We start from the raw sequence: 26,589 nt of genomic DNA on the forward strand, positions 1-26,589 counted from the left end.
AGATTTTGATTGTGACACTGCTCCTCCTATTCCGGAGTCTGCCTTTATTTGTTGTTTGTTCCCATCTTCTTGAGACGTGATCCCTTCATCCTTGAGGCATATTTCTCTTTTTGGCATTTCTCTCCCTTCTAGTTGAGGAGTATAATGCTGGGATTTTTGTGCAGCACGTGATCCTTGTGCAGCATTACCAAAACAAAGGGTTGAGCCATCAGATAGCTGGAAGGTAACTGAAGAAAGCGTCTGTGGAGTTAACTGAAGAGATGCTTGTTTGCCTTTTGGTGGAAGGAGCACTTGAGGGAATTGAATGTTTGAATCTGGGTTGAGCTCCAAAGCTATTTCTTTAAATTGTGGAAAAAATTGTTTCATGAAATCTTGAGATGAAGGACATGCAGTTGTTGATCTGAAAGGAATGCCTTGTGAAGCAGTAATATGAATCATGTTGTCGTCTGTGGCAAATGCTTGTTGTTGAAGTTGAGTTGCTTCGTGGTCCCCTAAAGTTGACAACGGCTCCATTTGTTCTTGTTGGAATTGTTGCTTTGGAGAATAAATCTGCTTGTTATATGTGACTGGGAAAAAATGATGCAATGTGGGTGTTCCGCCACTCGGTGGCGCTGTTGCTACCATGGCGGGATGTGGAAGTCACCGTGGCTGCTGTAATTGTGCAGTCCCGCCACTAGGTGGCGCTGGCATCGCGACAACCGGACCCTGTCGATCGACCGATATTCTGTCGGGGATCTCTTCAGTCATTTCTGACAGAAGACGCTGTGCTTGTAACAAACTCTCCATTTCTGGATCTCTGGGAAACACTGCAGTGATGTTTGGATGTGCACCCATGTGCCTGAACGAGCTAGCTGATATTGAATCACCGAGTGGCTGCCGTGTTGGTATTGAGGCGCCGCTCGTGGGCGGGGTTATGGTTTGTGGCGTCTGCTGTGAGGAGGCGGCCCCTTGGGGAAATTCTCCGCCCTGGCCCCACCCCATCAACACTTGCACCGCCCCCGCCGTCTCCGATCCCGCTGGCATCGTCCCGGCACCGCCCTGGGAGGCGTTCCCTCTCGACCCGCCCCCGGGGGCCGCCCCGTCCCGCTCGCCATCGGGGTTTACCCCGCCCGCAGCGAGACTGCGGCTTGGGATACATCCCACCCCCACTGCGCCTGCGCCAACGTGAGCCGCGAGCGCCTCTGGGGTTTGCAGTGCACGGCTCTGCGCCTGCGCCGCCCCTCCTGGCTCTCTGCCCACACCTTGCGATGTGGACACAATTTTGCCCATTTCGCTTCCCGTAGCCTCCATCATCACCCTACGCCGGACTACCGGCACGGGCTTTTCCTCCCCCTTTGTCCCGGTCTCGCGGTCTGCGAAATCCCGACGGTCGCCCGCGAGTTGTTTTTCCCCGCGATCCGCGCCCCCCTGACATGGTGTGTTTTTCTGCTGCCCCCCGTCACGTTCCGCGTCCGCGCCGTGTGATTGTTCCCGGCGCAATTGACTCGCATCGCCTTGGCGTCCTTGCGCCGCGGTGTTATCTCCCGCCGCCGGCGCGATTTGGGGTTGTTTTCCCTGCTGCTCTGGGGTTTGGCTCACTCCCCCTCCCCCCTGTTGTGTCTGTCCCTGCTCGGGTGGAGGAAGGGATGGCGAAGCGATTTCGCGCGGTGTCTGGGGAGGGGTAAACGGACTTCTAGGTGGAATCCGATCTAAATCTTCCCGTTCCCCCCTCTGGGGCAATTGTCCCATGTCCAGGGGACATGCCTCAAAAGAAAGCACGTCTCTATCCTGATCGCTGGGATGAAGTACAAGTTTTTTCTTTCCCGGGACCGGCATCGGGGAATCAGGTTTCGGAATTCGCGGCGCCGAGATAAGCTCTTGTGATTTATTTGCCTCATCTTGGGGAAGCTGCTGGCTCTCTCCTGCTGCTATAACCTGGGGAATCTGCTGGATATCCCCTCCTCCCACATTCTCACTAGGAGATATGGGACCTGCCTGCTGCTGAGAAGCAGCTGGCTGCTGTTCAACAGAAGAAACATCGCTCTGTTCCTCTCGCGCAGCCCTCCGCTGCTGTAAAAAAGGAGGAACTGCCTTCTTATTACGTAAAATTGCTTCTAGCATGATTCTCCCTGCGGGCAATAGCTTCGCAGCCGTTTTATCCCTTTTAGTTGCCCTGTGGTACAGTTCTCTATTTGCCTCTTGCCAAAATGCCGGCTCAAATAGGACGTGGGTTTCGCAATGTGGAAAGTTACACCGAACCCACAAAAGCAGAGCTTGAAGCTCCTTTTCAGGAAGGCCTGCAGGATGTGCAGACATAACTACTCGTAAAGCAGTTGGGATCTTAAGATGTTCCTGGGAGACTCCCACCCCCATGTGTTCTGGATTCGACCAGTCTCACCAAAACTGAAGAACAGGGTGCAGATGTTCTCAAATTCGTCCCGGAGGTGTCCTGATCACAGGGTGACGAGTCCAGGGCCTGAAGTCAGCTGCTTTGGCCAGTAATCTTCCCCTGTCTTCTCTGGGTTCCTTCCTGGCTTTAGAGGGCTTTGTGTGTCCACTGGAAAGCACCCAGTGAGGCCAATTCTCGGTGAGGTGCCCACTCAGTGCCCACCCAGGGATGCCAGTTCTCGGGGAGGGTCTCCCCACCCGAGATTTAGGTGGTTTAAAGTCCTTGGCCCTCCAAAAAGCCCCGAGTCATGTCAGTATAAAAAAGCAGAGTCCTCAAGGTCTGTTTTCAGGTTTCTCGTGGTGTTTATTATTCGATATCTCAGAATTTTCTCTGCTCCCAGCCGAGGTCCGGACAGCAGCTGGGACACGAGGCGACTGCCCACGATGGGATGTCCCCTAACATTTATACAGATAACTACGTGTCGGTTATTTACTGTTTTGTGCCAATGCCCAGTGCCCACACTAGAAGTGTCATTTCTACTTTGACCCAATCCACCCTAACTACTTTGTGCCATCACCACCCCAAAAGATGGAGGAGGAGGAAGAAGGAGAAGTACATGAGGTACCACCCAAATTCCACCATCTTGTCCCCATTTATTCTATAAACTCTAAAACTACTGAATTCTATATCGTCTACTGTACTAAACTACTGTTTTCACATCCCAGTGGTTTGTAATTCCTTTTGCAATGTTGGAAGCTTTTCCCATGGATTAAAATCAAACCCGGTGTTTTCCTGGGCTCTGTACCAAGGTCTCTGAGCCCCCTGGACCGTCTTCACACCCCCCTGTCCAGGGCTCCAATTCCCTTCCTCGGGTCCCAGGCCATCCAAGGGGATGTCCTGGACTCCAACAAATGACAAGCAAAGTTTTCTATATTTTGTTAAAGCAAGTCAACTACAAATACAACTAAATACACACTTCTATATCAGTACTTCAAAATACTAAAGTATATGCAGCTGATTAGAGACAACTTTTGGAAGAAATTAGAAGTGAACCCAAACCTTTGCAAATATTTTTTCTTGTACTGTATACACCCTCTAGAAACTGGATACATTAAAATTGTATTTTAGCAACAGTGCAGTTATGGTAATTCACTGTATTCAAAGAATATATAAAACCAAACTAAATCGATTCTCAATACATTTTGGTATTGGATGAAGTTCTGTGTTATGTATACAAGAATATAATTTTAAATGTTAATGCCATTATGTTGTCACAATTATTTTAACTTGAGGAGTCCTAGATTAAAACTGATTTATCAGATTTTACAGTCAAGAGCTTTAATTTAACCAGAAGTGAGGTAATTACAGATAGATCCCAAGCTATCTGTAAGCATGTTACCAGCATATAATTAGTCTTCTTTAAACAGCAGATTCATATATATTTGGTTTTTACACATTGCCATTCATAATATCCTAGTATTAAATATAGAGAGTAATGTTATTTCTGGTGCACCATGGTTTTTTGACTGTGGACATCATCAGATCTGAAATAAATATACAATTTCTGCTTGTACTCATTTATGTATCAAAACCTGTAAAGTTTATAATTTTTTTAATATAGGGAAAAATAATTTGTATATGAATAGATTTTCAAAGAAAAATATATCTATTTTATACAAGATTTTAAAATATAAGAAATTACATGGAGGCCCCTTTTGGAGAGGGGCTGTATATATGTAAATGGCATTATTAGATCAACAGGCTGCTCTCTGAACTAGTTTGATTCATTTTGTGCCTGCTTTGGGGGCGAGTAAAAAGGGAGGGAGTTGGAGTCTGGGGGGTGATGATGAAATTTGGGGCACTTGTCCTGGGGTGACTTTATGAGGTTTGTATCCCCATGTGTCCGTTTAGTCCAGAAATAAGTTCTGCACCTTTGAGACCGGTTCTGAGAGCAAGGGGTGGAAAAAGAAGCACGCAGTTTGTTTTCAGAAACAGCACTCACTCCCGACATTCTGCTGCTGGACTGTGCTGTCTATGGATGGCCAGGTGGGTTGGTGAGGATCGAAACAATCCTGCCTCCTTTTGAACGAGTCGTTTCAGTGAGTCATCAGCAGGGGCTGCTTTTAGCCGGCTTTCCTTCAGTTTCTTTTTCACGGGTTTCTGATTATTTTGATCCTGAAATTGCCAAACCCTTCAGTTTGCTAAATGGACCCTGAAAAGGTTCAACAGACCAATGCCGAGGGGCTTGGGGAGAGGATGGCTGGGATCTCATGGCCCTTCAAAGCCATGTAGGGTTCACCCCCTGATTTTGGTGCCCAGGGAAACTCAGAGTTAAGGCTAATCAAAATTTGAAGCAATTCTCATTGTGATAAATAGGTATGATTCATGTTGACAAAATTGAAACAGTGATCAATATTTAAAAACGGTAGTTAAAATATAACTTTTTAGGAGAAGAAGGAGGGGGAAGTTTCCCCCCCTTCTCCAGCAGATGTTCAGTAGAGAGGAAGAAACTGAGATAAGAAAAGCTGTATTTATCTGGGAAACAGGGAAAACCTGGGAAAATCCAGAAAAGTGGTAATTATATTGAATTTATTGCCTTAGTGTACCAGCAAAAGTATATTTATGTATTTATATCTATAATAAGCTTAATATGCATGTGTAATTAAGAAAGGTCATTCACAGGATATAGAGGAAGACCATTAGCCTTCATCCTTGCGACCTCCGAAAATGAGGAGACCCCTGAAGGGGGATGGGGTGTGCGCAGTGGAGGCAGAAATTGGCGGTGATGAGAGCAGTGCTGTGGATCTTGTGGGTCGGGGGTGGGAGGGAATGGGAGGTGAGGCACTGTATAAAGGGGTTTATTTTGGAGCATTTTGTTTGTGCGGGGGACAGGAGACCAAGTCCTGCTCCGTACCCCGCGGGAATGTATCCCGCGGAATAAATTTGCTTTTGTATTATTATGTAGAACCAATATTATAAGCAAATTATTGTAACTTTTAAGCTGCTCAAACTTGTTGCTACATTTACTTTTGCTTGGAGTTTGTTTTTGGATTGGATAATTAAGCAGCACATCCATTTATAGCATCATGAAACGCCACTTTCTAAAATTGAATCCGGGTAAAAAAAGATGGGAATGCCCTCAGGAGAAAAGTACCTGTGAAGCACGGCAGGCTTAAAATGCTCGTGAGAGGAAACGCGGCAGAAGGGCTGCTCGCTGCTGTCATCCTGGGCCTGCCAGGCAGGTGTTGTACTGTGGGTAACACGGCAATTGTCCTGCCTCTGCTGGGGGTGGAACCTGCATCCCACTGGAAAGGGAAAATGTGGAGAGGCTAGTTTGTGTCATGCAGAATTCCTAGGGGCTGACATCACGAAATCTGGGAACCGAACCTAGCTGAGTTTAGCCAAATCTAGTTAAGTACGGTCGAACCCGGCCGAGTTCAGCTGAACCGGGCCGAGCTCGGCCGAACCCCGCCGCCTGCTCCGGCACCCACTAATTAGCGCGACTGCAGTCTGCCTGTGAGCTCCTGGCCGATGCTGCGCTCCCGTTCGTTTCCGTGCGATGGCCGGGCCGCCCGCGCGAGTCGGCAACAGGAAAACACCGAGCTCTCCGTGGTAAACGTGAGGCTGCCGCGCTACGGCGCCTCGGCCCGGCCCGCGCCGCCCTCAGGGAGCCGAACCGAGCTGCGGGGGGGCGGAGCCAGGGGCACCGAGGGCAGCCGAGCCGAGCCGAGCTTCCCCGAAGAGCCGAATCTAAACGGCTGTCCGGTCATAGCCAAGGTGTGCCGGGAACAGCCGAGTGCAACCCACCAGCCGAAAATCGCCGAGCTCTGACGAAAATCGCCGAGTGTAGCCGAACAGCCGAAAATGTACGAAAGGTGCCGACAACAGACGAGTTTAGACGAACAAACGAAAATAGCCGAGTTTTCCGAGCCGTATTTAGCCGACTTTGAATTCAGCCCAAGGTAGCTGCGCTCAGCCGAACCGAACGGGCTGCGCCGAACCAGGCCGAGGTCAGCCGAACGTTCCGTCCTCGACTGAACCAAGGCTATGCTGCAGATGTACAGGACATTTTTCCTCTTTGTTTAACAGAAGCAAGACAAAAGAAAAAAAAAAAAAACCTTACCAAAACAGGATGTTTTCTTTCCAGTCTATCAAGTAGCTACGTACCACCATCTAGCTATCCACATTTTACTATCAGCTGTAGAACTGGCATCCCAGAGACCTGGGGCCTTTGACGAGAACTCGGGCCAGCTCGGTTAATCGTTAAGCACACCTGGAACAGCAGAGGCTGGAGGAGGCTGGAATAGTCCCGGTGTCCCAGTACCCAAAGAGACCGACTTGGTCAAGCCAGGTCACTCTTAGGCAGTGCTGCGACTGACCTCAGCCCAAGCAAAATCACACAACTAAAGCTAAGATACAAATGAAAAGGTCTTTCAAAGGATGGGGGAAGCTAATTCCAGATTCTGTGGGTTTGCACCAAGACAAGGACAGTGACAATGTCTGATGTCATTCTTTGAGGGAGGTGTGATTTGAAGGGTGAAGGCAGCCTGCACATCTGTGGTTCACTGTAAGGGTGGTCATGCACTACATCCAAATCCTGAATGGAGTTCCTTCCTGCAAGAGACCTGTCTGGAGCCAGCAGGGGCCCGGGGGCCCTGGATTGAGCCTCTCTAGGAGAGGCATCCCAAGCTGCACGCCCAAAGGGTTGGAAGATCTGCGAGTCTCACTCCTCATCCATGGAGCCAACTCTTTGGGCATCCAGCTTGGGCTTCTCTCCAACTTTATGCCATCTGGTAGAATAGCTAGAAGGTTCGTGTTGTGTGTGGCTATCAGAAATGCCTGTGAAATGCATGGGACACCTGCAAGGAGCTCGCTTTGTCCTCTTTCCACTGTGTGAAATTCCAGCCTTGTCCAGGAACCATCTCCAGCCACAAACCTTTATTTTTCTGCATCATTTTGGATGTTAATACACCTCACTGAAGCAAATGCTAATGCTCTGCATCCCAGCAGTGTGATCATCAGCTGCCTTGGCAGGCAAATGGGTTTGAAATCATTTGGCCCATGCTCCAGATCTTTTGTCTTATTTCTGTGAGACAGTGCAGTGCTGACAAAAGGCACTGGGACATGGATACCTCACTGCAGGGCTTGGACAGGCATCAGCCTTCCCCCCTCTCCCAAACTCACCCATCAACATTGGCACCAAATCATCCAATACTGCACAGAAGTGTCGGGTGCAATCAGGTCATGGATCCAGGTCAGGACCTCTGCGTGTATAAGGATTACACTGTGGCATCAGTGAACAGAGACGTTGCATAGGCCTTTTGGAAGACACTTGGAGAGTGACTTGTTTCTGTGCAGATGTGCAGGTAAGAACAAGGGACTCTGCTGTGGAGGGTGGTGTGCCCTTGCCAAGAGAGTTAATCCTTGGTGTTACAAAGTGGGGGAAGAGATGGGTTGTCATGCATAGCCAAAATTTCATCAACACTGCATCAAAAGAGGTGGGGGGGGGGGGGATTCTGTCCCTCTCCCCCCCTCAGGTGAGATCCCACCTGCAAGAGCTGACCCAGCCCTGGGGTCCAGCACAAGAAATGTGTGGAGCTGTTGGAACAAGCACAAAGGAGGCCATGGAGATGCTCCCAGGGCTGGAGCCCCTCAGCTCTGGAGATAGGCTGGGAGAGCTGTGTGTGTTCACCTGGAGAAAAGAAGGCTCCAGGAAGAGCTCAGGGCCCCTTCCAGGGCCTAAAGTGGCTCCAGGAGAGCTGGAGAGGGACTGGGGACAAGGGATGGAAGGACAGGACAGGGGGAATGGTTTCCCACTGCCAGAGTGCAGGGATGGATGGGATACTGGGGAGGAATTCTTGGCTGAGGGTGGAAAGGCCCTGGCACAGGTTGTCCAGAGAAGCTGCCTCCTCTCACCAGGACGAGCTGGGAGGGCACTGGGGTCCCCCGAGGATGGGGTCCTGCATGTCCCTCGGCTTGACAGAGATGGATGAGCACAGAAGTGATGAAGGGAAACGTTCTCCAGCCTTGACCAGTGACGTGAGTGTACATTTGTTGGGTGAGTTTATCAGGGTTATCATAAGAAAAGAGACATGAGGTTTCCATACAGTTATTTCATGATTGTCCTGCCAAGGGCACACAGTGACACAGCAGAGAGGTTGACAAGGGGTTGCAAATTTACACTGGTGGCTTCTTTCAGGCACTTCACTGGGTTTCGGTGCTGGAATAGGGAGAAGCGGAATTGAAGTGGGACTTAAAAAACAAACAGAACTCAAGCAAAAGGGACAAGTTTTGTGTGTGACTGGGTCTAATAGTTTCTTCAGTCCTAAAATTGTTTTCTTATAATATGTTTCAAACCTAGAAAATTTATAAGATAGGAAGGTTTCAAAGCCAAAACAAATCTCATCGAATGCTGTTTTTCATTAATGGTTTCTGGGCACTCCAGAAAACATTTCTAGACTTCCCTTGTTTGCAATGGCTTCGTTGGTGGCCAGAATTACATGAGGGATAAATATGTGTATTTTTAAGCCAAGTATTTTGCTCAGTAACATGATGGAAAAGTGAAAAAACTTTAAAAGTGAATACTTTGTCTTCCAAACACTCTGAGATTGTCATGTACACAGACTTCTCCTGCCAGTTTTTTAGGAACAGTAAATTTTTGGCGACATGCCTCTGTTACCCTGCAGTCTCATGTCTATTTCCATGTGTGTTGTGTTGTTAGTCCGCCTCCTGCTTTGTGGTTTCTTTGGGTAAACTGCCTTTTTTTATTGTTTTTGTTACCTTTTTTGAGCATGCCAGGGGCCCTAGGGTGCCAATAAAAGAATCTTAGTGCTCCTTTTGACTGCTGTTTCCCTCTGCTTGTTTGTGACCTAATCCTGAATCTCTGCCTGAGTGAAAATTTCTGTGTCCTGATCAGATCAGGAGGAGCAGTGGCCAAATGCTTTAGGAGGAGCAGTGTGTCAAGAGACACTCCAACCAAATACTGACAGAAGTATCACCTCTGTGCAGAAATAAATGCTGTGTGTCATTGCTGGATCACTTGAGGCAGTGAATGTTTCCTGCAGGTTATTTTTTCACACCAGTGACTACTTACTTTCTCTCTGGTTATACTTACTTTGCTGACGTTGATCCAGAGCAGGACATACACAGTAAAATAAGGAAAAGAAACATCACGAAGGCAGCAAGGCCGACCCAAAAGGCAATGACAATGGAGTCTGTGGAGACAGCACAGTAATTCTGTCACATACTTCTGGCATGGCAAAAATAAAACACAGCAAGATGATTTATCATCTCTAGTAAAGGTGTGCCATTTGATTCATTGAGTTTCTCCTTTTAGAGAGAGGAATCTAAGTGCCAATTTGTCAAAGGACTTGGGAGCCTCCTAACAGTGTCTGGTAACAGGTAACAGGGATGAGAGAGGGATTGGGAAAAGCCTCTGGAGAATGTTCTGGTGACTAGAACTGTGCATATTTGAATATGGTTCCTTATACACAACCACAGTGCAGGAAGCCTGAGGGGTCACTGCGTAATCCTGCAGGATCTTTAAGGAGAGGCACTCAGGAAGGGAATTACAGCCTGAAAGTATTTTATACCATGAGAAATAGCAAGGGAAGTTTGTTGCAAAGTGCCCATGACCCTCCCAGCACATCAGTTCAGTGGAAGAGAATGTGCCCCTTGCCCCGTTTAGCTGCAGTGCCCCCACAACCACCATAAAATAGTGCAAGATGTTGCCTGATTTGCCAAGAGCAAATGCTTTCTTTAAGGAAGAAGAGGATTGCCAGTGCCAATGCGAGGTCACAGTTGGTTTAGTGAGAGTGTGAAGTGCCTGGGGGAGCAAAGGGAGCTGCTCTTTCATGGAGGCTACAGTGCTGTGCCAATTACTGCCTGAGCGAGCCTTGGTCTCACTGAAGGAGGGGACGAATCCACTCTCACCCCCACAGCACATTTGGCTGCTGTTTCAAAAGTGCTCCTTCCTGGGATCACTGTGGTGGTGGTGGCCTTGGGAAGTTTGGGTGCTCTGCCCTGGATTCATTGCCGGTGACTCACTTTAGATGAGGTGGAAAAAGAAGGGTCACTGACTCCAGAGACAAATATTGACCAAGATAAATCTTCCCTCTGAAAGTACAGAAAACATTGTGTTCTTTGAAACAGGTCCAGTATGTTTGATTGAGTGTTTCTTTGTAAAAAACTTCAGTATATGTTGGCATCAAATCCACAAAGAGATTCAGGGAATTAGCCCAACTCCTTTTAAACCCAAAACTTGAGCTGGTCCAGCTGTACCTTTATCAGAAACCTGAGTTTCAGCTGGGCTACTGAGAAATATCAGTCGGGAGGGGTAGCTGATTTTACTCTTCTTTTGCCCAGGGACATTTTAAAAAGCCCAAAGTTTTGAAGTGTTCCATGCTATTGGGACAGAAATTAAGACTTTGGATTTACAGAATTCCCTATCAGAGCTATTTTTGCTTCATCTTTTAAAAACATTTACTAAAAACATCTTTTAATACATTTCATGGAATTCACTGAAGCTAAATAAATTGTCTCCAGGGCTCAGGTGGAGCTTGAAACAAAATTTCCTGGGTTTAAATGCTGCAATTAATATATTTTTTTAACTGGAATAACATATTTTCATATTTTACCAATCTATAAAACACTTTCCTGTTGCTAAGTTTTACCATCACCTTTTGTGCATGTGTGTGTGCATGTTTTAAATTGCCTATTAGTTTATGGGCCAATTAAGATTTTTCATATAAAGTGGAGAGAGATGCACAACATTACAAATAGAAAGCAAGACCATGGCTTTTTATCTGTGTCTAGATTCATTTTCATGCAACAAATCCAGTCTCACAAAGTTTCAGGGACCAGCCACAGAGGAAAAGAAGTGCAGAGATTCAGGCCTGTATTTCACATTAAAATAATAATAATAATAAAAAAATCCTAGGAGGCAAAACTGAATTAGGGAACTGCAATCCCATCCCAGGGTTCTGGCGACTGTCCAGTTCCCTTGGGCTGCCCCAGCAATGGCCCTGAGCACATGAAGCCAATAATCCCAGCAGCAGCTTCTCGGGGTAGAAGAATGTAAATATTATGCAAAGACGGGAAATCCTGCAAAGTATATTCATTGCTTGACTGCTGCTTTTACTCCAAACAAGGAAAGAATGTAACCGGCTGTGGAATTGTTTCCCTTGGTGTTTTCATTAGAACTTGTAACCACTGTTCTCCCACTGGTGTTTGGAGAAGAAGAATAATAGTGCCGACAGGCTGCAGTCTCTGTTCCTCCTAGGCTGCTGACATGGAAAAATACCTATTTTCATCTCCTCAGAATATAAAAACGCCTGAAAGGTGGCCGACTTCTCTACTTCTTTAAGGGGACAGAACAAGTGGGACAAAAATATCAGTCAGTTTACCTTGTTTTTTAATGGAAATAAGGCTGATGAGATCATTCATAAGCACATATGGAGTAATTTCCTCTGCAAAACTGTTAACAAATTTAAGTTAAATTTAACAGAGGGTGACCATCTTGTCTCAGAAACACAACTTCCACAAAATTCAAGAAAACAGGCAGCTGAAGAAATACCCTGTCAATTGCCAGAGAGAGAAGTGCTATAACACCAATGCCTCCTCTGTTGTGCACCAAGTGATGCAAATGGCAGAAAAATGTTATTAAGGAGAAAACAGGGGAGAGTTTTTTTCCTGATTTTTGGGTTTTGCTATGCAAGCCACATGGCAGAGACTTAGATCTAGCTTAGCTAAGCAGTTTGAGGTTTCCCTGGTGGAATTTGGGGGTAATAATCTGCCCTAACTTTAAAATTAGGAGAATCATAGGAGCTGCTCATAACTTGTCTGGTCCCAGCAGCACCAGATGTTGCTCTACAGCATTAGAGAGCTAGATTTTCTGTACAGAAGGATGTGGATATTCTCACCACTTTCTTTAAGGTGTGGTGCTCTAAGTTTGGAGGCAGTAAACCCTCAGCTGATCTGAATGCACAGAAAAGCTTTTCTAGAGGTGGTACAGAGTCGATTTCTGCTCTTTTTTCCTACTGCTGTCCAGCCAAGCGAAGGGAAGATATTGTGAAAGGCCATCACATTTTCCTGGAATATGGAATAATTTCACTGTAATAACCTTGGGAAAAATAATTCTAGTCTCTGAAACCACGTCTGAACAGCTGCAGCCATCTTCAGTAAACTAAACAGCAATGAGTAAAGGCCAAACATTTGTTAATTAACTGAAGATATAACCACAGGCAGAGGCTTGACAGAAATCAAGGGGAAGCACTGCCTGCAGTAGAAGTGACTCCAACACACCCTACCTGCTCCCCCTTGGTCTTTGTCAGTCCATCCACCAGCCTTGGTTGATCCACGGTAATGTAGCTTGTCATTTTATCTTAGCAAAACCTAACCAGTGCAGTTACATTAGAAAAACCAAAAATTTTTGCTCTAAGTAGCCATAAAAAGACATTGCTGTTTCACTGTGCAAAGCCAGGTGTGAAATGGAACTAGCTACTGCAAGGTGAGTTGGGTGAATGCTACTTCATATCCTTTGAAAATAAACTGCAAAGCCCAGCAGTGTGGAAAGCATTTTCACAATAATGGCTATTATTACTTTATCAGTTCAGCAGCACTAAATCAAAGGAGGAAAGATAAAACAACATGATTGTAGCTTATTGTTCCTGCTAGTAGAAACATACATTTCCTTTACTAAAAGTCTGAATGTTTACCACTTGCAATGTCAGCCTTGTCCCAAGATGAAAACACAGTATTTTTATGAAAACCTCTGCTCTTTCAGTGAACTTTGGTGATAGTAGCACACAGGCAACTAGCACCCCACACTACAGATTCTCAAGTCATCAAATTCTCCCTTAGCAAATTACTAAAAAAAAAATAAAATATATATATATATCTGTCCTTGTAAACAAGAATTAGTGTCAGCAGTCTTATAGCTTCAAATACTGTAAGATAAAGCCCAGAATGTGTGTTAGTAATTTGCCAGCCTGAAGGCAGACACCCATTTACACAAACCATGCACTGTTGTGGACTCTATTGCAAGGAAACAAAACCAGATGAGAGAGACAAGCTATGCAACATTTTCCCTGTGCTAGATTAGCACCTACTATTCCACAATACTTACATTTATTAACCTCCAGCTTGCTTCCATCTACTGGAATTGGATCTATGTAATCCCAGTAATATTCATAAGACCAGAAATACTCAGAGGAGTTTGTTCTGTTAGCCATGTCAGTGGTGCCTTTTAAGCCAGCTCAGAACTCTGACCCACTACTTTGCTTCATTGTACTTCAGTGCCCTCAGAATGAGAATTGCACAACTGATGCCTGTGCCAATCACTCCGGGGTCCCGCAGGGCAAGGATTGCCGTGGCACTGAAAACATCTAGTGGCAATGAGTATTAATGTACGGCAGAGATGTAAGAGCAGTCCTGAAAATTCAATCCTCGCTTCTTGCTGGACACTCATGTTATTTCTCAGCATGTTTTAAACTGAGATGGGTGTCCCGTAACCTAGGGACAGGGTGGACAAGTGCAAACAGGGTGGACAAGTCACAAACCCTTCTCTTAGAGCAGCACACTGTTCCTGGGAGCTCCTGAGCACAGCTGGGCTGGAAAACATTCCTGAATGTATCTGGATGGAAAGGGCTGGGATGTGGAGGGGCCACACCCGGAGTGGCTGAGGGCACTTGGCCTATTCAGCCTGGAGGAGTCTCAGGACAGAGCTCACCGGGTGTTGCTGCTCCTCTGGAGAGGCAGCTCCGCTCTCTGCTCCCTGGCACAGGACCCAGGGAACGGCTGGAGCTGTGTCTGGAGGGGTTTATGTGGGATATCAGGAAGAGGCTATTCCCCCAGTGGACGCTGGGCACTGCCCAGGCTCCCCAGGGAATGGGCACGGCCCCGAGGCTGCCCGAGCTCCAGGAGCCTTTGGACAGCGCTGCCAGGGGTGCACGGGGTGGGATTGTTGGAGTGCCTGTGCAGGGCCAGGAGCGGGACTGGATGATCCATGTGGGCCCCTTTCAGCTCAGGAGGTTCTCTGAACTAGGTGTGACTTCATAAAACACTTCATACAAAACACAAGTTCTGAAAAAATCAGACCTTCCACTTCGGTTCCACGACCTAACGAGCCGCAAACACCCCACCGGCGGTGCAGGCTCGGCCCCAGGGGCGGCCCTCGGCAGGACGGGCGGCCCCCGAGAGGAGTTCCGGGCCGGCCCCGGGCCGGTGTTGGGCGTCTCCGCCGCTGCCTCGGTGGGCCATTCGAAGGTCATGTGGGGGGCCGCTGCCCGGGCGGGACACGCTGGCGCTGTGGCCAGAGCTGGAGCACTCGCTGTCGCTGCTGGAGCCGGGCGGCGGCCCGGGAGCCCCTGGAGTCCTTGTTAAACAGGACTTGTAGAAGCAGGGGAATGTGTCAGGGAGCCTGTGCTGGGACCCCCAAACCCTCTTTAGGGATGCTGGGAAGTGTCAGCTCAAGAGGAGGAACGCTACAGAGGGGCTGTGCTGGGACCCCTCAAATTCCAGTCGGAGATGCTGGGCACTGCTGGACCTTTGGGATGCTACAGGGAGGCTCCACTGCCTGATCCAGAGAGTTCTGCAATTATTTTCTGTCGTGCTTAGAATCTGGCAGGTCATTATAGCCACAACAGGTTGAAAATCCCATCTAAGCAGTTGCAGTCACAGACGATCACACAGTCTGGGAAAGGAAATGAGCCGTGTCATAGATTTATTTTTCCCAATGCGTTTTGAATTTATAGCAGAATCTCTTTTCTCCCCTTTAGACCCCGTGTCCTTCAATTTTGAGTTTTCTCATAAAGAATTTACTGCCTGTGCTGAAAAAACAATTCCCCGGCCCCGCGGAGAGCGGCGGGGTTTGGGGAATCCTGGGGCCAGCACGGGGGATCCCCTCGCCCCGGCCGGTCCCACCCCCGACCCCCGTCTGGCTCCGCGCGGGGCCGGGAGCAGCCTCGGCTCAGCCGTGAGGGGCGGCGCGGGGCGGGGCCGCCGGCGATGGTCCCGGCCCCATCCCGGCCCGCTCGGGGCGCTGGGGCGGGCTCGGGGCGGAGCCGGGGCTCCGTGAGGCGGGGCCCAGAGGCGGTCGGGGGCGGGGCCGGGCAGGATCGGGGGCGTGGCCTCAGGGGCGCGCGGGGCGGGTCCCGAGTGCACGGCCCCGCGTCCCCGCCGGAGAGCTGCCCACCGAGCCCGTAAAGCAGCGGCTACTTCCGGCATCCTTTTGGGTGCCCTCCCCTGCCCCCCCCGGCTCTTGATTGGCGGGGTCGCTGAGGCATCGGCAGCGCCGATTGGACAGTGGGCCCCGGGAACAGCCCCCGGCCCGCGCTGAGGGCCCGGCCCCGCTCCCCCAGCCCCGCCCGGGCTCAGGCCCGGCCGCTTTCGGCCCTGCTGCCCCGGTACAGGCACCGGCCCGGGCTCTGGCCCGGCCCCCCCCAGGCCCCCGTTCACGTAGATTTCTGTTTAGTTTCTGTCTCAGAAGTGAGATCTGTGCAGGAGAGGTGCTGTTCGGAAGAAAGCATGGAGTAAATCTGCTCGGGGGATGTCCAAGGAAGAACTACGGTGGCAGGGGAGGGCAGTATTTATAAACTGTCTCTATATTTCCCTGTAATTCTGGGTGTTTGGATTTAGCCTGGGCTTGTCAGCTGAGTCATAAACAGCCAGCTCCTGAACTCTCAATGAATGTTTGAAACACTTTCCACAGAAAGACAAGGTAGTAATGGTTCCAAAGGAAAAATTGTAAATGGAGGGTAACGGTTGCTGGGGAATTTCCTTGGGAATGATGGATCTCAGGCATGTGAAGTTGTGGAGGTGGAATCCCAGTTTGATCCTTGGGCACCTGCGGGAGAAGAGGGGTCCTAAAGCCCGGAGCCCCAGCGGCTCAGGGGCAGACAAGGAACTGTCCAGGGAATGAGCAGCAAGTCCCCTCTGCCCCCGCCCTCACACTCGGGGTGGCGGCAGCTGCAGGTGCGAGTTGTCGCAGGACGGTGAGGGGACACACGGCCCCAGGTGAGAGCTGTAAATGGGAATGAGCGGGAGGTTCCTGGCGGGGCCGCTTGAAGCGGGGAGTCTCCGCTCCTTCCAGCACTGAGCTGCGGGAGGAGAGGAGTGCCTGCTGCCCTCCTGTCTGTGGTTTATGGAATGCCGGTGGCAGCCTCTCCCGGGGCCTGCAGGAGCACGTGGATGTGGAGCGTTCCTTCCCGAGGTGCTGCGGAATTATCCTCTGTGCCCCGCAGCAGCAGGTAAGCCGCTGTGGCTTTTGCCGGGGGGGAGGGGGGCTTTTTTCCCTTTGCACCTTCGTCTTGCCGATTCCTTCTTGGTGCTCCCGGAAGAAAAAAAAAAAAAAAAAAAAAAAGTTAAGAGGATGAAAGGAGCTCAAATTTAGTGAAAAAACTTCTCTTCCATTGTTGTCTGTGTTTAAACTGGGGGGAATCTGTCTTCACCTGGTATTTTAATTCTTAGTGGTGCTTACCTGTGGTTTTAATTCAATGTTGCATTCTTTGGTGGTTTATAGTGTTTTGTTTGTTTTTTTGGTATTATTTGTTATGCACAGTTTGGTCTTTGAGTGCAGTTAACTTTTTGGGTGGATTTCTATTTGAGGTGGAACTAATTTAAGGAGCTGCCTTTGATGGACGTCTGACGTGTGTTATTGTTTTGTTGACTGTGTGTAGAGATCCAGGTTGGGTCGGCTCAGTCTAGCTGGTTGGAGTTTGGGTGTTATGTTAGATGTAGCTTTGAAATTTTTAAGGCTTTCTGTGTTTAGTGATTTTTAATAATTTATTGTGTAGCTTTGTTTTGCTAATAGACGGTGTATGATGAGGGATATAGTGTATTTATTTCATGTTAGGTGTCTTAGTTTCCATGTTGCTCAGAGTGTTTTTGAACTGGGCTTTGCTGTTGAATTGTTTTTTGGTGTGGTCTTACATTTTCCAAGGGGATTTTTTCTAAAGTTTCCAGTGGTGTAACTGGCTGTAGTGTGAGGTATAGGGGATGTTTTTATTTATTTAGTGGTGGCTTATCATGGTGAGTGTGTAGCGTTTGTTTTGGTGGCTTTGAGGTAATGTGTTGTAGTTAATTTCTTAGGGTTTCCTATGTTTATAATGGCATTATTGTTTACCAACTTATAGGGGTTTATTTATTCAGCGTGTTTGACTACAGTATGTTCGGTAGTTATGGATAATTTGGGAGATATTGTTTACAGTCAAATGGATCTTTTGGCTTTCTGTGTATTTATAGGTGGTGTTTTTGTTTTGATGGTTTTGAGGCACTGTGGGTTTATCAAGTTAGGAATAACTGGTTTTAGTGTTGTTCATTTAAGTATATTTCTGCTCTTGTTATTTTTGTCATTTCATTTATTTATGGTTGTGTAGTATGATTTGTTGGTTGTTGTAGTTTAGGGTAAACTTGGGCAGAAACTTTTCAATGGGTTTTTTTGGAAAGCAAACCCAAAGGGTATCTTTCTTTTAAATTGCTTTGGGAAGGAGCTTCCTTGGAGTAAAGTGGAAATAACTGTTTATTTGACAAAGCAAGTGCTCACAAGCATAAAGAATGAGTAACACAAAATAATTAAGCCTTTTGTTATTTTGAAGTGTGATGGTGAATTCAGGAAGTCCTTGCTGTGGGTTGTAGCTGAGCTCCTTTGGTCTCTTATCAGCTGTTCCGGTGTTGATAAAATGCTGAGGCCCAGGCCCGGTGGGCTGCAGGTGCCAGCTCTTGGTGCTTCTCTGGGTTTTTGAGTGTGCAGCACGTTTGCTCAGCCCTAAGGAAAAGGAAAAAAACCAGTCCAGGGGACTTCTCTGCCCTAGCCAGCTGGAACTAAGAGCCAGGCAGCTCTCTGTGCTGCAGTCTGTCAGTGCTTGGGCTGAGCATACTGGAGAGGGAGTGCACAGGAGTGACCCCTCTCTTCTTAAAACAAACCGTGCACTTTTTCTTTTTTTTCCTTGCTTTCCCCTCAGAATTAACCTTCAAGGTGCCGAACATGACATACAGCACAAACACACAACTGGGGATACAGCATCATCAAGTCACCCTAGGACAGTCATTTTGGTGGGGTTATTAGTTTAATTTTTGAAAACATAGGTATTGATATGGTGGATTTTTTTTAGGTAGCTTTTTGGGGTAGTGATGTTTATTTTTTAGTAGTTTGAGTTTTTTAATGTTGTTAATTAGTTTGGGGTGTTTTAGCTCATTTTATAGGGTGTTGCTTATTACTTTTGAGTTAGTGTAGTGATAAAGTTTTGGGTTGGGTTTTTTTTGGTCATGGTAAGGGTCAATTGTACAGTTTTGAGTTTAGCAAATTGGTTTTGGTTTATCTTTTTACTTTTTTGTGGTTTCATGTGTGGGATTCCATATGGTTGTTTTTACTGTTGTTCCAATTTTATGATGTGGTAAGAATTGCTAGTGAAAAGAGCGTAGTGTGGTTTGTTGGCTGGTAGTTGGTTTGTATAGTGGAGTTTTTTAGTTTGTGTTTGGTTTTGGGTTTTTTGTTAATGAGATTAAAGGTTTTATTGGGTTAATTTGTAATTATTTTAAAGATTTTAGGGAGATTTAGGTTTTGGTAGTGTGCACTGTATGAAGGGAGTAATTTATTTGTGTTATTGGTGGCATGGTGGGTAGAGGGCTTTTTTCAAGTAGTTACTTTAAATGCTTGCAGATTTTTGGCACTTGAAATATTTGTTTTGGAGGAAGTTTGCTTGGAATGTTTGGGGTTAGTTGTAAAGGGATTGTTTTATTTTTAATGAGGTATTTTTAGGTTTTATTGCAGTTAAAAGTTGTGAATTTTTGTTATGTTAATAATTGACAATAGGTTTTGATTTTGTATGTAGTGATGGGATTAGGGTATATGGCATACTAGTGTTGAGTAAGGATTGAAAATTTTGTGGGTTTGATGTGTTAGGTTAATGAATTTATGTAATTCAAAAGATATGGGTTCTCTGCTTCTTTGGCCAGAGGCAGGGCTCTAACTTGAGGTTCTGGGTCTATATTTTGGAGCTCCTTGAGGGGATTGGACATGGGAGTTATTTTTATTATATTTGGTAGTTGAACTGTGGGTAATAAGAGTTGGATTCTTTTTGTGGACATTTGTTTGAGTTTTCTTTTCTGAAATTCATTTGTTTGTCTGGTTAGGGTAGGGATGTTTCTGGGGCAGCTCTAAGCATCCATTATTGTTTCTGCGTTTCAGGTGTTCCATTGTATTACACAGAGACCCCCTCACTGACCAGCCAACAGATGTGCTGAGATCATGCATCGATGTTTGGATTTCTTTATGGTACCTGACTGAGAGACAGCAGGAAGTTCCCTGAGGGCGAGGCAGCCTTCTCTGGCACCCGACGAGGAATCTCATCCCCTGACATCCGAGAGATAAGTGGAGGGCTCGGAGCCACAGAGGGAATTAAAGTGGAGTGCTGGGTCAGAAAGTCACCGGGAGGGGTTTTTGAGTCAGGTTTGGAGGTGGGTGTGTCCAAGATGTGACCCCTGAGGCTGTGCAAGGGTAGGTCTCACAGTGCTGAGGTGCGCAGGGCAGAGCAGTCCTGGTGTGTGTCGTGTCACTTGTCTGTTATGCACTCTGTATCTTTTGGGTGTGTCATGTGGTGTGTCTCTTGCCTTAGCCCTTCTGGGGGCCTGTTGGAGATGCTGGGCGTCGTTCTTAACATCTCCCTGTTCATTGGCCCGGCGCCGATAACAGCCGGGCGTTGATCCTTTGGCTCGGCTGCTCAGACACGCACCAGAATCCATCTCTCTTCACAAGCATCCAGTCTGATGCCTTTTCAGGTCTTGTTCTGAGCTGTGTCCACAGCTGTGCACTGCCACGATCCATTATGCATGATTAGGTCTTCCAGAAATGCAAAGATAGGTAGAGGATTCTGTCCGTAGTTTTCTTGGGCATCCGTCTTTGCGGTTCTTGGGATAAGCCATCCCATTGGCATCTTGCTGCAGGGTTCTCTGAGCCTGGTCAGCTCACCCTCAGTCTTACCTCGGTCATCTCATCCCGAGTTCTCTTGGTCGTTCTTCTTGCCAAGAGATTTCTGTCCCTGTTGTGTCCCCTCGTTTGTCCTGTCCTGTGTCACGGGTGTCTGTGTGTGTTTGGCCCGGAGCTGCTCTGCCTTGCTGCTTAGTCTGGGTGTAGGGGTAATAGGGCAAGGCCCAGAGATTGAAATTTGTGACGTAGGGTGTAGTTGGCCTGTCAACCGTATTCCTAGGTTGCCACAAGATGTCTGGAGCTGTCAAGTTACCCTGCAGCACTTTGGCTTTTGTCTGAACTTTCTTTCAGATGCAGCTGGATAAAATCTGTGGCAGAACGCCCCATGCCGGGTGAGGGGGCTTCCCCAAGAAGGTCAGTCACTGTTGGTGTTTGCAGGGGAAGTGTAAATCGTGGCCGTGTTACAGTGCTGTTCTTTGTCTTTATTTTTAGGAGGTGAAGCCGGATATCAGCACTCCAGATGCAGTGGGCACGGTGAGCAGTGATGGGTGGGCAGAAGCAGTTGCTGGTTGCTCAAGCCTCACTTGCTGGTGAAAATCTAAGCCTCGGTTATTGTGTGTTTCAGGTGGTCCACTGGCGTGACGCCGAGCTCCCCTCTCACCGACCGGACTACAGACCCAGTTCGCCTGGCTCGTGAGCCCTCCAGGAAGCATTTCAGGACTCTGTGAGGAAGCCTTGATCTTTTCCCTTTGTGGGCACCATCCAGGTAGGCTTGGCTATCAGCCGAGCAGTTGGGGTTAGGATTCGGGGAGGAGGAGCGAGGGTCCCCTGGAGTTTCAGCAATGCCACGTCACCTTGTCCGGTCTTAACCCAGGCACAGCCCGTGACGTCGGCGTTGGCCTCTGGGCGCAGCTGAAGCACGGGGCCCGAGGACCCGGGAACACTTAGGAGATGGTGAGTAGCAGAATTGCTGCTTTTTGGCCAATGTGCTGCTAAGATCACGCGTTCATCTTGGGTCATCTTTGTTGTAGCTGACTGAGACAGCAGCCCGGTGACACCAGGAATTTCCCTGAGGGTGAGGCGGCCTTCTTTGGCACCCCAGACGTCCGAGAGATAAGTGGAGGGCTCCGGCTCACGGAGGGGATGAAAGCGGGGTGCCGGGGCAGGGGTCACCAGGAGGGAGTTTTGAGTCAGGTTTGGAGGTGGGGATGTCCAAGATGTGACCCCTCAGGCTACAGAGAGGGAAAATCTCATTTTTAATTCCAATGCTGAGGTGAGCAGGGCAGAGCAGTCCTGGTGTGTGTCGTGTCACTTGTCTGTTTTGCACTCTGTGTGTTTTATGTGTTTTGTCTTTCATGTGTTTTCCCTTACCCCTTCGAGGGGCTTATCAAAACCCTGGCATCGCTCTTAGCATCTCTGATCTCTGCGTTCCTCGGCCAGGTGCCTTTGACTCGGGTGCTCAGACACGCACCAGAATCCATCTCTCTTCACAAGCATCCGGTCTGGTGCCTTTTCGGGTCTTGTTCTGAGCTGTGTCCACAGCTGTGCACTGCCACGGTCCATTCTGGAGGATCAGGTCTTGTAGGAATGCAAAGATAGGTAGAGGATTCTGACCGTAGGACTCGCGGGCATCCGTCTTTTTGGTTCTTGGGATAAGCCATCCCATTGGCATTACCTTCCCGCAGGGTTCTCTGGGCCTGGTCAGCTCACCCTCAGTCTTACCTCGGTCGTCTCATCCCGAGTTCTCTCGGTCCTTGCGGTCGTTCTTGTTGCTGAGAGTTTTATGTCCCTGTTGTGTCCCCTCGTTTGTCCTGTCCTGTGTCGCGGGTGTCTGTGTGTGTTTGGCCCGGAGCTGCTCTGCCTTGCTGCCCAGTCTGGGGGTAGGGGTAATAGGATGAGTCCTGGGGACTTGGAATTTGTGACGTAGGGTGTAGCTGGCCTGTGGAGGGTATTCCCATGTTGCCACGAGGTGTCTGGAGCTGTCAAGTTACCTTGCTGCACTTTGGCTTTTGTCTGAACTTTCTTTCAGATGCCGAAGGTTGAAATCCCTGGCAGAACAGCCCAGGGACCAAACACCTGGGCCTGACACAGCTCCCCACTGAGGGTACTTGGGGAAATGAGTAGTTTTGTCCTGGAGTTTTAAATTTTTTTAAAATTTTTTAAGCTTTCTACTATGTTTTAATCATCTACTTGTTAAAAATGAATAGTTATGCAATAAGTCAGATTGTTGCATTTTCTTCATGAAAACATGAGGGGCTTGTAAGTTACAGGCTCCAAAGACAGCAGTTTTTTTAATAGCTGTGAGATTTATATCTTGATTTTGAGACTCTCTTTTGGCTAACTCTGTGGTTAAGTCTTATTTTGAAGTTAGCTGCTTCAATAATGAATTTTTACTGCAAATACTCTCTAATGTCAGAAGGTTAAAGCACTGACACCAGCATGCCACCTACTTAATTTTTAGCAGCAAAACTTGATCCTTACTAAACTAAAAACTTCATTTTTAAGACATAACTTCATAGACGACAGGTCTCCCCAGGAGCTGTGTGGGGTGGTGCTGGTGGGGGAGAAAAACAGAGTCAGGAATGTGTGGGGCAGAGCTGGGGAGAAAAAAGGGGTTAGAAAATGTATGGGACTGGAATGGGGTCAGGATGTGGGGCGTGATTGTGATCTGTGAGGCAGGGAATGTGTGGGAATGATGTTCCCTGCCCCACACATTCTGGCCCCACAGCTTTCTCTGGCCCCATTTTTTGACCCACAGATTCCTGACCCATGGATTTTCCTGCCCTGTAGATTTCCTGGCTCTGTTTCTCTCCCCCAGCTCTGCCTCACATGTTCCTTCTCCCATTCCTGCCCCACAGATCTTTGCCCCATGGATTTTTCTGACCCCTGATTTTCTCCCTGATCTCTGCCCCATATATAATCCTGCCCTACACGTATCCTGCCCCACATCCTGACCTCGTTTCTCTGCCCCACACATTCCTGCCCTACAGAGTTTCAGATGTGAAATACAAGTGAGTCTCGAGTTTTTTTGCATCTACTCCCACAAACTACAGGTGACTCTTGGATAGGAGCAAGTAGACCTGTTGAATTCCCACTTCCCTTTAAAATCAGAGCAGAGGAAGCAGATTTTAAATCATCATTCCATGAACTTCCACTAACTTGATGACTGTTCCAAAAGTTTTCAGTGTTAGGCATGGGGTTTTGGTATTTCTTCCTTTTCTTTGATGTTTCTCCTCTCTCTGGCTTTAGGAAGGGAAATGTTTATTGCAAATGCTAGTTTTCCATCCTAATTGGGATTTCGGTGTGTCTTAGCTCACGTTTCCAAGGAAATTTACCACGTTAATGTTTGTAAATCAGGCATTGTTCTGCACCATATCCACAGAATTCTGTGAATTCCCAGCAAAACTTGCCAAGTGTTTCATGGCCATGATTCATCTCTTTGTGAAGTTCAATTTGCTGCATTTGTAATTCCATGAATCCCATTAAAACTGCAGTCCTGGCCTGGCTGCTGTTCCTGGGACACAGTAAGGTGGTTCTTTCCTGCCTTGGCACACGTGTGGATGTTCATCCAAAGTGAGCTTCCTGCTAAGATAGAATTTGTTTGCAAGCAAAACTGGGCATTGTCTAGAAAACCTTAGTTTGTGGCAGGCACTGGGTTTGTTTTCCGTATTGCAGCCTAATCCAGGAAACTCCTGGAGCTGTGTTAGGCAGTGGCATGAGGTCAGAGCTGCATTTATTTAATTATGTATTTTATTTATTGTTTCATTTTGTCTATTTTATGTTTATTTTTTGTGATTTTTTTGTGTTACTTTCATTAGTATTGTGTTTTTAAAACGTTTTTCTTCCTATTTTTTTATTTTGATTTTTAATTTCCTTTTTTTTATCTAATTTTAATTACTTTTAGTAATTTTACTTTTTTATTCAATTTTCTTTATTTTTATTTTTAGTTTTAGTTTTTTACTTTTAAATTTTATTTCCTTTTTATATTTAATTTTGTTTCTTATTTTATGTATTTTTATTTTATTTTTTCATGTTTTCTTTGTTCCTTTTTTCCCCAGACTCTTTCTTTCCCCGGGGCTGTGGAAGTTTGGCTGCTGGCAAGAAAGAAGTTGAGAAACGACCTCCCCGTGCCCTGGGCGTGTGGATAGAATGGAGGGCGCAGTTCAGCAAAAGCTCCGTGTTTTCTGCTCGGGTCAAACAGCTGAACGGAGAAAGCCCTGAACCCCCCGGGGCCGTTTTATTCCTTTCAGCCCGCGAACAGGTCTCATCCCACCCGTGCACAGAATTGGCAGCAGCAGCCTGATGTCGGGGTGTATTTCAGAGGCAGCCACAAAACAAAGTCGACGCTTTCTTTTGTAACTCCCTGAACCTCCTTGTTTATTATTATAGCCATGGTGGAATTAATTTGTTCTTTCAGTAAAACATTCTGTATAAAACATGTACGATATCTAATGCCTATGTCTCTTTGAAATAAAAGTATTCTGCAGCTCCGTGATTGTTTCCAGGATGACGTTAACCCCCCATCTACAAAATAAAGGGAGGAGTTCCCTGAAGGAGATGGGCCTTCTCCTGCGATGAGATTACTAATGACTCAATGCTCATCGCCTGACTGAGCCTTTATCCACACTCTGCCCCGTGGCCGTGGGTATGCCAAGTTCCTGAAAAACTAATCAGAAGTATCAGCTCTGCCCGGAGCCCCATTCAGCAGAGCAGCAGAGGAAAAGAAAAGAAATATAAATTTGAAAACAGCTGCAGAGTAGACAAGAGAAAGAGGCAACCTTTTTTCTCAAGCAGAGACTGTCTGGGGCAGAATCTGTGAGCGGGGAGGGGTGCGGCTTTGCAGTCACACCTGAGGTGCACCCAGCGTTTAATCGCGAGGGCTGTATGCTGTCCCATTGATTTTGGCTTTTTCCACAAAATACTGATTCACAAAATTCTATTAATAAATTGGCACTTTTAAATGAAATTGGACTCGTTATTTATAGCTTCTATTAACAAATCCAAAACAAAGCAAAAAAACCCCTCACAACCACTCCCCCAAGAACAAAACACTGGAAGAGAAAATAGGCCAGTAATTTTCAAATAAAAATTAAATCTTGACCCCTTAGAGACCCCGGTGCATTTAATCCTAATTAAGTGTGGTTCTGATGTGTTATGTTGATGATTTCATCTAGTTTAAATATTGTTTATTTGTTAATATGTTAAACATGAATTAAAAAAAAAAGTTAAAAATAGAAAAATATTATTAACAAAAATAGAAAAATAAATAACAAAAAATATCAATAATAAAAATAAGTATAATATATACGGCTACATGTTAAATATATTTATAATGTATTATATGCAGTAGACATAGATATGAATAAAAAAGACGAATGGTAATGATAAATAGAATATAAAAATTAATACAAAATATATTGGAACATAGCTTAAACGAAAGGCTTTTTTGGTTTCAGTTTGGCTGATGGCTGGGTTCTTGCAGTTGTGGTTAGGAGTCTTTTGGGCCGTTTATTCGAGAGGATGTTCGGAAGGGCATTTTTGGCCACGCGCTTCTTTGCCTCCCGCTGTGCGCCGCTGCCCCGGGCCGGGCTGTGCGGCGGTGCTGCCACCGTGTGGGCAGAGAGCGGTACTGCAGCTCCAGCCCGCGGCAGCCCCGGGCTGCGCTCAAGGCGGTGCTGCCACCGTGTGGGTAGAGAGCGGTACTGCAGCTGCTCCACGGGCCCGTCAGCGAGCCGCACGGCAGCCCCGGGCTGTGAGCTCGAGGGCACTGCTGCCGCCCGACCGTGGATTTGGGGTTTCTTTGGAGGCGGATTCTCGGGCTGATTTGGGGCTGAATTTTTAGCCGACTTGGGGACAAGTGAGAGGCAATTTGGGCTGAATGCTGACTGATTTGGGGGCAATTTGTGGATATTTTTGGGCTGAATTTGAGGTTGATTTGGGCTGAATTTTGGAAAAATTTGGGCTGAATTTTGGGGTAATTTTGCGTAATTTTGGGCGGTTCTGGGCTGCTTTGGGGGCCGAATTTTAGGAGAATTTGGAGGTGATGTGGGCTTATTTTGGGGGTCATTTTGGGCTGCATTTTGAGGTGAGTTTGTGCTGAATTTTCAGTGATTTATGGGGTATTTTGGGGCTGCTTTGGGGCTGGTTTTGGGACTGTTTGGGCTGAAATGGGGCTGATTTAAAGCCGGTTTTGGGCGTGATTTGGGGCCATTTTTGGCTGAATTTTGGGCTGATTTTGGAGCATGATTTTGGGGTAATTTTTCTGGCTCTTTTGGGAGAAATTTGGGTCATTTGGGGC

General features: G+C 47.1%; 2 long non-coding RNA genes across 4 annotated transcripts; one reads left to right on the forward strand and one right to left on the reverse strand.

Annotated features, from left to right (window-relative positions):
- Positions 1-6,414: 6,414 nt before the first annotated feature.
- Positions 6,415-13,532, reverse strand: LOC136372931 (uncharacterized). Its single transcript, XR_010745546.1, has 5 exons — positions 13,494-13,532; positions 11,773-11,843; positions 9,483-9,582; positions 7,553-8,588; positions 6,415-6,444 (listed from the first exon to the last, which is right to left on the reverse strand). It is a non-coding gene; the product is annotated as an uncharacterized lncRNA (long non-coding RNA).
- Positions 13,533-15,733: 2,201 nt separating this feature from the next.
- On the forward strand, positions 15,734-24,782 carry LOC136372933 (uncharacterized). Of its 3 annotated transcripts, XR_010745551.1 has the most exons (7): positions 15,734-16,614; positions 19,554-19,822; positions 20,643-20,825; positions 20,917-21,057; positions 21,166-21,245; positions 21,323-21,366; positions 24,350-24,782. It is a non-coding gene; the product is annotated as an uncharacterized lncRNA (long non-coding RNA). The 3 variants fall into 3 exon arrangements; XR_010745548.1 differs by having other exon boundaries at positions 19,554-20,825; XR_010745549.1 differs by lacking the exon at positions 15,734-16,614 and adding an exon at positions 18,596-19,348 and having other exon boundaries at positions 19,528-20,825.
- The last annotated feature ends 1,807 nt before the right edge of the window (positions 24,783-26,589 follow it).

Source organism: Sylvia atricapilla, chromosome 1 (assembly GCF_009819655.1).
Source record: "Sylvia atricapilla isolate bSylAtr1 chromosome 1, bSylAtr1.pri, whole genome shotgun sequence".
NCBI classification, from domain to species: domain Eukaryota; kingdom Metazoa; phylum Chordata; class Aves; order Passeriformes; family Sylviidae; genus Sylvia; species Sylvia atricapilla.